Genomic DNA, 10498 nt, shown 5'->3' with positions numbered 1-10498 from the left:
GGACAGGGGCAAGCCCTGGGTGAGGAGGACCTCTCTCCGGCCGGGCCCCTCCCACGCCCGCATCGGCCGCCGAGTGCCACATCAGCGCCCGGGCTGCACTTCCAGGTTTCTCTTGAGGATGGAGCGAGCTGGCCCGGCGGGCGGGGGGCGGGCCCAAGGACCGAGGGAGTGGCGGGCCTGCCGGCCAATAGGCGGCAAGCGAGGAGCCCCGGAGACCAATGAGCTGGAGCTTCTGCTAGCTGTGGCCGCCGAGGCTCGTGCCCCGCCGGGGAACCAGATGAGGCACATCTGGACAGCTGCGCTGAGGAACTGTGCGGCCCCTTCGCGGGCCCGACGTCAGCTGAGCACGTCCCCCACGTCCTCTCCTTTGAGCCACTTATTTATTCACTTTTCCAAAGAAGCAACCAGGAATCCAAGTTTAAAACTTTTTTCGCCCTAATGCGAGACGGGGCCAGATCCCATCCAACACACAGTTTAACTTTCATGGGGCTCTGGGATCAAAAGGACAGAAACAGCAACAGCAAAAGCCCAGCCGCTGTCTGATTTAAAACTGGCAAAGTGGGAAAAATAGCGTTGAGTAAGACCGAGTTGGGTAAGTTTTGGGTACGTGCTGGATATCTTATTTCTCCCGCTGTGATCTCTACCCTGCGTCTTTTTGCTGTTCTCACTAAGCCTTCTCATCAGGGAGAGAAATCGCTTGCTGCCACAAACTGCACAGAACCTCGTTTCCTTTTCTTCTGCTTTGCTAACATTTTAATGTAATTTAATTAAATTTAATTTTGGGGTTATCTGTATGCTATTTAAAAATTTTCTGGGAACAGAAATTTAACTGTTATCCTGTAAAAAGCCTCTCCTAACTTCAAAGTTGAATCTATTGATACATTTATTTTTCTATTTTCTTTCTGTGAGAACAGGTATACATTTGTAAAGCCGGAATTTTTATCCATCCCCCCTCCCTGTTTTTCTTAAAGTATTTATTTATTTATTTGGTTGCGCTGGGTCTTCGTTTTGGGAGGCTGGCTCCTTAGTTGCAGCATGCGAACTCTTAGTTATGGCATGCATGTGGGATCTAGTTCCCTGAGCAGGCATCGAACCCAGGCCCCCTGCATTGGGAGCATGGGGTCTTAACCACTGCACTACCACGGAAGTCCCCCCCTGTTTCGTCAGAAGATTGAAAAGTTATCTGGCTTTCAGAATTAACAAAACTTTTGCTTCCTTTAATGGAATATTTAATATTAAATTATTTAAATCCTGAATTATATAGGTAATTACTGTTTCACTTACATGTGAATGTAGCTCAGTTTCTTTTCTATATTCTCCTGTCCTTAGTGGTAGGCCCAAATTCCTTGATGATTGTTAAAAAACCATACTAAACGTGATAGACCACTGTGTGCATCAATAAGCTTATAATTATATTATTACCCCCATAATTCTATCAGAGTAATATTCAGAGTGCTGTTAGATGTTTGTGCTTGCACATAATTCTGGTATATATTTCAGGACTTTAAAATGGAAATGATGGCAAATACTGAGCTAGGTGAATGGCCAGAGGCCCATTCCATCCCAAACATCTCTAATTGTCTCTGTTTAAGCAATGTTTTAGATTTGAGACTTTATCATGTGTTATTTACTCTTGTGGCAACTGTGGCCAGAATTGATCTTTAATTTTTGACTTAGAAAGCAGTAGGTGCCATAATTGCAAGTTGCAAAGTGTGTTTTTGATTCAGAAAGGCACTGCACACTGTGAGTGGAAGAGGTGAAGTGGTTTTCAGGGATGTAGGGTTAGAAGGAACAGTGTTGCAGAGAATCAGTATCAAGAGCCAGCTGGCCTGGTTCAATTTAAAACCCTGCCGTTTGACCTTGGGTAGGTTACTCAGTCCATCATACCTCAGTTCCCTCCTTTGTACGTGGCGATAATAGCACCTATCTCATGGGATTGTCTTGAAAACTAGGTGAGTTAACACGCGTTAAACCCTTGGTTCTGGCACAGAGTTAGTCTTTGCTGTTGTGCACACTCTTCATTGCCGTCCTTTTCGGCTTCCCCTGCTACACTTGTTTTCCCAGCCAGCATTTTGACTTCTACACTAGCAACTAGTGTTTACTGAGTGCAGACCCCTTGTTAATTGGGCATTGTATATGGCTGTAAAGGAGAGAGAGTTTGGAGAGGGGAGTGAGGTAGAATTTATCAAGTGCCTTAGAAAGACCTAGAGGGCTCTGGGAAAGAGGATCTTTCCCTCTGGGAAAGAGGATGGTTTCAAGAAAGGGTTGGCATTTCTGGAAAAGGATTTTGCCAAATGGCTTTGGTTGAGGGGAAAGGGATCATAGAACAGAAGGTGGCAGGCACTCCAGGAAGAAGGGAAAGCATGGGCAAAAATGCACTGAGGCTGAAAAGTGTGAATTTCTCCTGGGGGGATGTTGGGTTGTGATGTGGGATAATCTGTGAGAGCTTAGTAGGTGGAAAGGTTGGAAAAGTGGGAGGGGTAGGAGAGGGCGGCATGGAGAGCCTCTCTGTGGGGAAGGAGAGGCTTGGGAAGTAAGATTGGTAGGGGGTCACAAGCTGAACTTGCAGCAGTTACATAGTTGGAGGTGTTTCTGGAATGATCCATCTCTCAGTTTCTCCCCCTTGCCCTGCATACCCTTCCTGATCTGCTCCACTGCTTCAGTGACCCCCACCTCAGGGCCTTGCAGGACTGACTAGTGAGTCTCAGCTCCACCTTTTGGACTCACTCTGTGGTGGCTGTCTTGGAGCTCTGCTGAAGTGGTCTGGCATCCTGGACTATTACCGAGGCTACATTTCAGAAACAGGTCATGCCCTAAAGTCTTTGACATGGATGTGATTGTTGCACCTGCACCCCTCCCCAACCCCTACACACACAGTGTGTGTGCCAAAAAGCCCTTTTTCATGCTGCTCAGAGAATCGAGCATTCACATGCTAATACTTATAACTTTAGGATGCACAACTATTAAAGTAGATGAGACCTGTAGTATGCACCTAAGTGACAAGTCAGTTTGGAGAGCTCTGCTTTCTCTTCCTCGTGAGCACTGTGCTGTGTCAGAGAGAACCTGAGTCTGGTCCTGATGCTGCCGTGGACCACCTGCATGTCCTTGGGTAAGACATTGAGCCATTATGGCCCTCTCTGTGCCATCATCTGTAAAATGATCTCTAAGATCCCTCTTCCATTGGATGATCTTTTATTTCTTTTCCCTGGGACAGTCTGTTGCTTCTAGAAGGCTATTTGATCCATCTATGAGTAATGGATTTTCTGAACACTTAATATATGACAGACATTGTTCTGAGTGCTTTACCTGCCTTAACTCATATAGCCTCTCAGTAATCCTGTGAGGGTTGGTACCTATTAGCTGAGGTGACAGAGGCACGGGCAGATTAAGAAACTTGCCCAAGGTCACACTGTACAAATGACAGACGCAGACCCAGACGGTGTAACTCCAGAGCCCAAGCCTTCACCACTAGTCTATGCTGCCTTGGGTGTAATACAGCAGGGCTGCTCTTCTTGTTTGTGGCGGTGGTAGTCAAGAAGTCCATGGAGGGAGAATCACTGGAGGGGGAGGGACCATTTGGAGGAGTGGGGTTGGTAAAAATTCCCTGCAGGGACTATAATACCAACATGAATCTTGTCTATGGGATGCATTGCACATGCAGACAGGAGATGTGTTACTTGTTTATTAGATGGAGCTCATTACAGATAATCATTCTGTCTTTTCATCTTGATTGAACAGAACCACCATAGACCCTGGACTTATGGTAGACATTCAGTAATGTCAGCTGAATGACTGTATCCTTTGAGAAACTGGAACAGAGTGTATGTGTCAAAAGTAATGGTTCCCCTTTATTTACCTGCCTTCTTTCCATTTTACTACTTTCTCGAGAGGTAATCTTTGCTAATAGTTTGGTCTGTATCCTTCCAGTCCTTCTCCAAGAATCTACTCACAGGTGTAGATCTAAACGTAAATATAATTTAAAAATATAAATGGAACTACAGTAGTTTTATTTAAAAAAAATAGAGAAACTATGAAATGTTCCAAGGCTTGTGGAAGATTGGGGCAGATGCCAGGTACACTTTCTATTCCTATTTCTTGGGCAGCCTGGTTTCTTGTCTTATTTCTGGAGATGCTGTGGTTTGGGGATAGGAATGTCTCATGGTGAAGGTTAACGTAGGACTATTTTAGGTGTCTTATTAATAGTCATACCCAGTCTGGATTCGATATTTTTGGGGGAATTCATTCTTAAAATTTTTAATATGTTTAATCAACTTTAAAATATTACTTGAAAAACAGTTTAATTTGCTTTCTGTCTCATTACCTTAATGTAGTCACTCTTTTCAGTATAGCACACTGACTGAGCACATGGATATTTGAGTCAGATGAAGGGTTTCAACCCTAGATCTGCTTCTTACTAGTGTGCCTTGAGCAAGTCACTTTCTCTAGGCTTTATTATTTATAAAATGGGAATATCAAAGGCATTAAATGAGAAAATCAATATAAGGCATTTAGCATGGTGCCTGCATCATAGTAAAGCCTATACATGTAAGCAATTCATTTTTTTTTTACTGTGGTAAAATAAACATAACATAAAATTTGGCATTATAACCATTTCTAAGTGTATAGTTCAGTGACATCAAGTACATTCACATTATGGTGCAACCAGAACTTTTAATAAATAAATAAATTAATTAATTAGTTTGGCTGCCTTGGGTCTTCGTTGCTGCGCGGGGGCTTTCCCTAGTTGCGGCGAGCAGGGGTTACTCTTCGTTGCGGTGTGCGGGCTTCTCATTGTGGTGGCTTTTCTTGTTGCGGAGCACGGGCTCTAGACGCGTGGGCTTCAATAGTTGTGGCATGCGGGCTGTAGAGCGCAGGCTCAGTAGCTGTGGTGTACGGGCTTAGTTGCTCCGCAGCATGTGGGGTCTTCCCGGACCAGGGCTCGAACCCATGTCCCCTGCATTGGCAGGCGGATTCTTAACCACTGTGCCACCAGGGAAGTCCCTCCAGAACTTTTTCATCAAACTGAAACTCTGTATTCATTAAACAATAACTCTCTGTTACCTTCCCCTCCCCTCCCCCCACCCTCTGGGAACAACCGTTCTGTATTCTGTGTTTATAAATTTGACTACTCTAGTTACCTCTTATAAGTGGAATTATACAGTATTTGTCCTTTTATGACTGGCTTGTTTCACTTAGCATAATGTCTTCAAGGTTCATCCATATTGTAGTAAGTGTCATAATTTCATTGCTTTTTAAGGCTGAATAATTTTCCATTGTATGTATATACCACATTTTTTTTATCCCAAACAAAACGTTGATGGGCATTTGGGTTATTTCCGTCTGTGAAGTTAACTTTTTGTGTCAATTTTTCTAGGCCACAGTATCCAGATATTTGGTCAAACATTATTCTAGATATTTTTGTAAAGGTATTTTTAGATGAAATTAACATTTAGATTAGTAGACTTTGAGTAAAGCAGATTAGCTTCCATAATGTAGGTGGGTCTCATCCAGTCATTTGAAGGCCTTCATAGAATAAGACTGGTCTCCCTTGAAGAGGGAATTCTGCCAGTAGACTGCCTTAAGACTTGAACTGCAGCATCAACTCTTCCCTGGGTTTCCAGTTTGTTAGCTTATCCTGAAGCTTTTGGATTTACCAGCCTCCACAGTCATGTGAGCCAATTCCTGAGATAAATCTCTCTCTCTCTTTCTTCATATATATTTACCTATATATCTATATCCTATTGGTTATATTTCTCTGGAGAACCCTGACTAATACTACATCTTTTGCCTGTTGTGAATAATGCTGCTATGAACATTGGTGTAGAAATATCTATTGGGGTTCCTGCTTTCAATTATTTTGGGTATAAACCCGGAAGTGGAATTACTTCTGGATCATAAAGTAATTCAATTTTTTATTTTTTGAGGACCTGCCGTACTGTTTTCCACAGCAGCTGCACCATTTTATTTTATTTTTTAAAATAAATTTTATTTATTTATTTTTGGCTGCGTTGGGTCTTTGTTGCTGTGCGTGGGCTTTCTCTAGTTGCGGCTAGTCTTTGTTGCTGTGCGGGGGCTACTCTTTGTTGCGATGTGTGGGCTTCTCATTGTCGTGGCTTCTCTTGTTGCGGAGCACGGGCTCTAGGTACGCGGGCTTCAGTAGTTGTGGCTCACAGGCTCTATAGCGCAGGCTCAGTAGTTGTGGCGCACCGCTTAGTTGCTCCGCGGCATGTGGGATCTTCCTGGACCAGGGCTCGAATCCGTGTCCCCTGCATTGGCAGGCGGATTCTTAACCACTGCGCCACCAGGGAAGCCCTGCATCATTTTATATTCTTATCAACAATGCATAAGGATTCCGATTTCTCTACATCCTTGCTAACACTTGTTGTTCTGGGTTTTTTTGTTTGTTTGTTTTTAATAACAGCCATCCTCATGGATATGAAGTGATATCTTATTGTGTCTTTGATTTGTGTTTCTGATTAGTGATGTTGAGTACCCTTTCATTGCTTATTGACCATTTGTATATCTTCTTTGGAGAAATGTCTATTTAAGTTCTTTGCTCATTTTTAAGTCAGGTTTTGTTTTGTTATTGGGTTGTAGGTGTTCTTTATGTATTCTTGATGTTATCTATTTATTAGGTATATGATTTGCAGATATTTTCTCCCATTCCCTGGGATGCCTTTTCACTCTGTTGGTATCATCGTTTGATGTAGTCCAATTAAGATATTTTTTCTTTTGTTGCCTGTGCTTTTGGTGTCATATCCAAGAATCATTGCCAAATCAAGTGTCATGAAGATTTTCTTCTGTGTTTTCTTCTAAGAGATTTATAGTTTTAGTTCTGATGTTTGGGTCTTTGATACATTTTGAATTAATTTTTGTATATGATGGAGGAAAGGGTCCGACTTTATTGTTTTGTATGTGGATATCTAAGCAATTCACTTATTAATCATTATAATGCTCTTCTCTATATAAACACCATTAGAATACATATAGACATAGTATTAAAATACTGATTCATTCTTGACTTATTTTTTTATTATTTTTTTTTAACATCTTTATTGGGGTATAATTGCTTTACAATGGTGTGTTAGTTTCTGCTTTATAACAAAGTGAATCAGTCATACATAAACATATGTTCCCATATGTCTTCCCTCTTGTGTCTCCCTCCCTCCCACACTCCCTATCCCACCCCTCCAGGCTGTCACAAAGCACCGAGCCAATACCCCTGTGCCATGCGGCTGCTTCCCACTAGCTATCTACCTTACTACGTTTGTTAGTGTGTATATGCCCATGACTCTCTCTCGCCCTGTCACAGCTCACCCTTCCACCTCCCCATAACCTCAAGTCCGTTCTCTAGGAGGTCTGCGTCTTTATTCCTGCTTTACCCCTAGGTTCTTCATGACATTTTTTTTCTTAAATTCCATATATATGTGTTAGCATACGGTATTTGTCTTTTTCTTTCTGACTTACTTCACTCTGTATGACAGACTCTAGGTCTATCCACCTCATTACAAATAGCTCAATTTCGTTTCTTTTTATGGCTGAGTAATATTCCATTGTATATATGTGCCACATCTTCTTTATCCATTCATCCGATGACGGGCACTTAGGTTGTTTCCATCTCCGGGCTATTGTAAATAGAGCTGCAATGAACATTTTGGTACATGACTCTTTTTGAATTTTGGTTTTCTCAGGGTATATGCCCAGTAGTGGGATTGCTGGGTCATATGGTAGTTCTATTTGTAGTTTTTTAAGGAACCTCCATACTGTTCTCCATAGTGGCTGAACCAATTCACATTCCCACCAGCAGTGCAAGAGTGTTCCCTTTTCTCCACACCCTCTCCAGCATTTATTGTTTCTAGATTTTTTGATGATGGCCATTCTGACTGGTGTGAGATGATATCTCATTGTAGTTTTGATTTGCATTTCTCTAATGATTAATGATGTTGAGCATTCTTTCATGTGTTTGTTGGCAGTCTGTATATCTTCTTTGGAGAAATGTCTACTTAGGTCTTCTGCCCATTTTTGGATTGGGTTGTTTGTTTTCTTGTTATTGAGCTGCATGAGCTGCTTGTAAATTTTGGAGATTAATTCTTTGTCGGTTGCTTCATTTGCAAATATTTTCTCCCATTCTGAGGGTTGTCTTTTGGTCTTGTTTATGGTTTCCTTTGCTGTGCAAAAGCTTTTAAGTTTCATTAGGTCCCATTTGTTTACTTTTGTTTTTATTTCCATTTCTCTAGGAGGTGGGTCAGAAAGGATCTTGCTGTGATTTATGTCATAGAGTGTTCTGCCTATGTTTTCCTCTAAGAGTTTGATAGTTTCTGTCCTTACATTTAGGTCTTTAATCCATTTTGAGCTTATTTTTGTGTATGGTGTTAGGGAGTGATCTAATCTCATAGTTTTACATGTACCTGTCCAGTTATCCCAGCACCACTTATTGAAGAGGCTGTCCTTTCTCCACTGTACATTACTGCCACCTTTATCAAAGATAAGGTGTCCATATGTGCATGGGTTTATCTCTGGGCTTTCTATCCTGTTCCATTGATCTATCTTTTTGTTTTTGTGCCAGTACCATACCGTCTTGATAACTGTAGCTTTGCAGTATAGTCTGAAGTCAGGGAGCCTGATTCCTCCAGTTCCTTCTTTCGTTCTCAAGATTGCTTTGGCTATTCGGGGTCTTTTGTGTTTCCATACAAATTGCAAAATTTTTTGTTCTAGTTCTGTGAAAAATGCCAGTGGTAGTTTGATAGGGATTGCATTGAATCTATAGATTGCTTTGGGTAGTAGAGTCATTTTCACAATGTTGATTCTTCCAATCCAAGAACATGGTATATCTCTCCATCTATTTGTATCATCTTTAATTTCTTTCATCAGTGTCTTATAATTTTCTGCATACAGGTCTTTTGTCTCCTTAGGTAGGTTTATGCCTAGATATTTTATTCTTTTTGTTGCAATGGTAAATGGGCATGTTTTCTTGATTTCACTTTCAGATTTTTCATCATTAGTATATAGGAATGCCAGAGATTTCTGTGCATTAATTTTGTATCCTGCCACTTTACCAAATTCATTGATTAGCTCTAGTAGTTTTCTGGTAGCATCTTTAGGGTTCTCTATGTATAGGATCATGTCATCTGCAAACAGTGACAGCTTTACTTCTTCTTTTCCGATTTGGATTCCTTTTATTTCCTTTTCTTCTCTGATTGCTGTGGCTAAAACTTCCAAAACTATGTTGAATAAGAGTGGTGAGAGTGGGCAACCTTGTCTTGTTCCTGATCTTAGTGGAAATGCTTTCAGTTTTTCACCATTGAGGATGATGTTTGCTGTGGACTTGTCATATATGGCCTTTATTATGTTGAGGAAATTTCCCTCTATGCCTACTTTCTGCAGGGTTTTTATCATAAATGGGTGTTGAATTTTGTCGAAAGCTTTCTCTGCATCTATTGAGATGATCATATGGTTTTTCTTCTTCAATTTGTTAATATGGTTTATCACATTGATAGATTTGCGTATATTGAAGAATCCTTGCATTCCTGGAATAAATCCCACTTGATCATGGTGTATGATCCTTTTAATGTGCTGTTGGATTCTGTTTGCTAGTATTTTGTTGAGGATTTTTGCATCTATGTTCATCAGTGATATTGGCCTGTAGTTTTCTTTTCTTGTGACATCCTTGTCTGGTTTTGGTATCAAGGTGATGGTGGCCTCGTAGAATGAGTTTGGGACTGTTCCTCCCTCTGCTATATTTTGGAAGAGTTTGAGAAGGATAGGTGTTAGCTCTTCTCTAAATGTTTGATAGAATTCGCCTGTGAAGCCATCTGGTCCTGGGCTTTTCTTTGTTGGAAGATTTTTAATCACAGTTTCAATTTCAGTGCTTGTGATTGGTCTGTTCATATTTTCTATTTCTTCCTGATTCAGTCTTGGCAGGTTGTGCATTTCTAAGAATGTGTCCATTTCTTCCAGGTTGTCCATTTTATTGGCATAGAGTTGCTTGTAGTAATCTCTTATGATCTCTTTTATTTCTGCAGTGTCAGTTGTTACCTCTCCTTTTTCATTTCTAATTCTATTGATTTGAGTCTTCTCCCTTTTTTTCTTGATGAGTCTGGCTAGTGGTTTACCTATTTTGTTTATCTTCTCAAAGAACCAGCTTTTAGTTTTATTGATCTTTGCTATTGTTTCCTTCATTTCTTTTTCATTTATTTCTGATCTGATTTTTATGATTTCTTTCCTTCTGCTAGCTTTGGGGTTTTTTTGTTCTTCTTTCTCTAATTGCTTGAGGTGCAAGGTTAGGTTGTTTATTCGAGATGTTTCCTGCTTCTTAAGGTGGGCTTGTATTGCTATAAACTTCCCCCTTAGAACTGCTTTTGCTGCATCCCACAGGTTTTGGGTCGTTGTGTCTCCATTGTCATTTGTTTCTAGGTATTTTTTGATTTCCTCTTTGATTTCTTCATTGATCACTTCATTATTAAGTAGTGTATTGTTTAGCCTCCATGTGTTTGTATTT

General features: G+C 40.9%; 1 protein-coding gene across 3 annotated transcripts in view; it reads left to right on the top strand.

Annotated features, from left to right (window-relative positions):
• Positions 1-282: 282 nt before the first annotated feature.
• TMEM45A (transmembrane protein 45A) overlaps positions 283-10498 on the top strand; it is a 105985-nt gene continuing 95769 nt past the window's right edge. For 2 of the 3 annotated variants that reach the window (XM_004272604.3, XM_049710077.1), the window contains exon 1: positions 283-592. The gene's annotated coding sequence lies outside the window, so the exon portion shown is untranslated. Of the gene's footprint in view, positions 604-10498 lie in introns of all 3 variants that reach the window. The other variant, XM_033433309.2, reaches the window with a different exon arrangement.

Source organism: Orcinus orca, chromosome 5, assembly GCF_937001465.1.
Source record: "Orcinus orca chromosome 5, mOrcOrc1.1, whole genome shotgun sequence".
Classification (NCBI taxonomy): Eukaryota; Metazoa; Chordata; class Mammalia; order Artiodactyla; family Delphinidae; genus Orcinus; species Orcinus orca.
The sequence above is the reverse complement of the archived record's forward strand: the minus strand, read 5'-3'. Positions and strand labels throughout refer to the sequence as shown.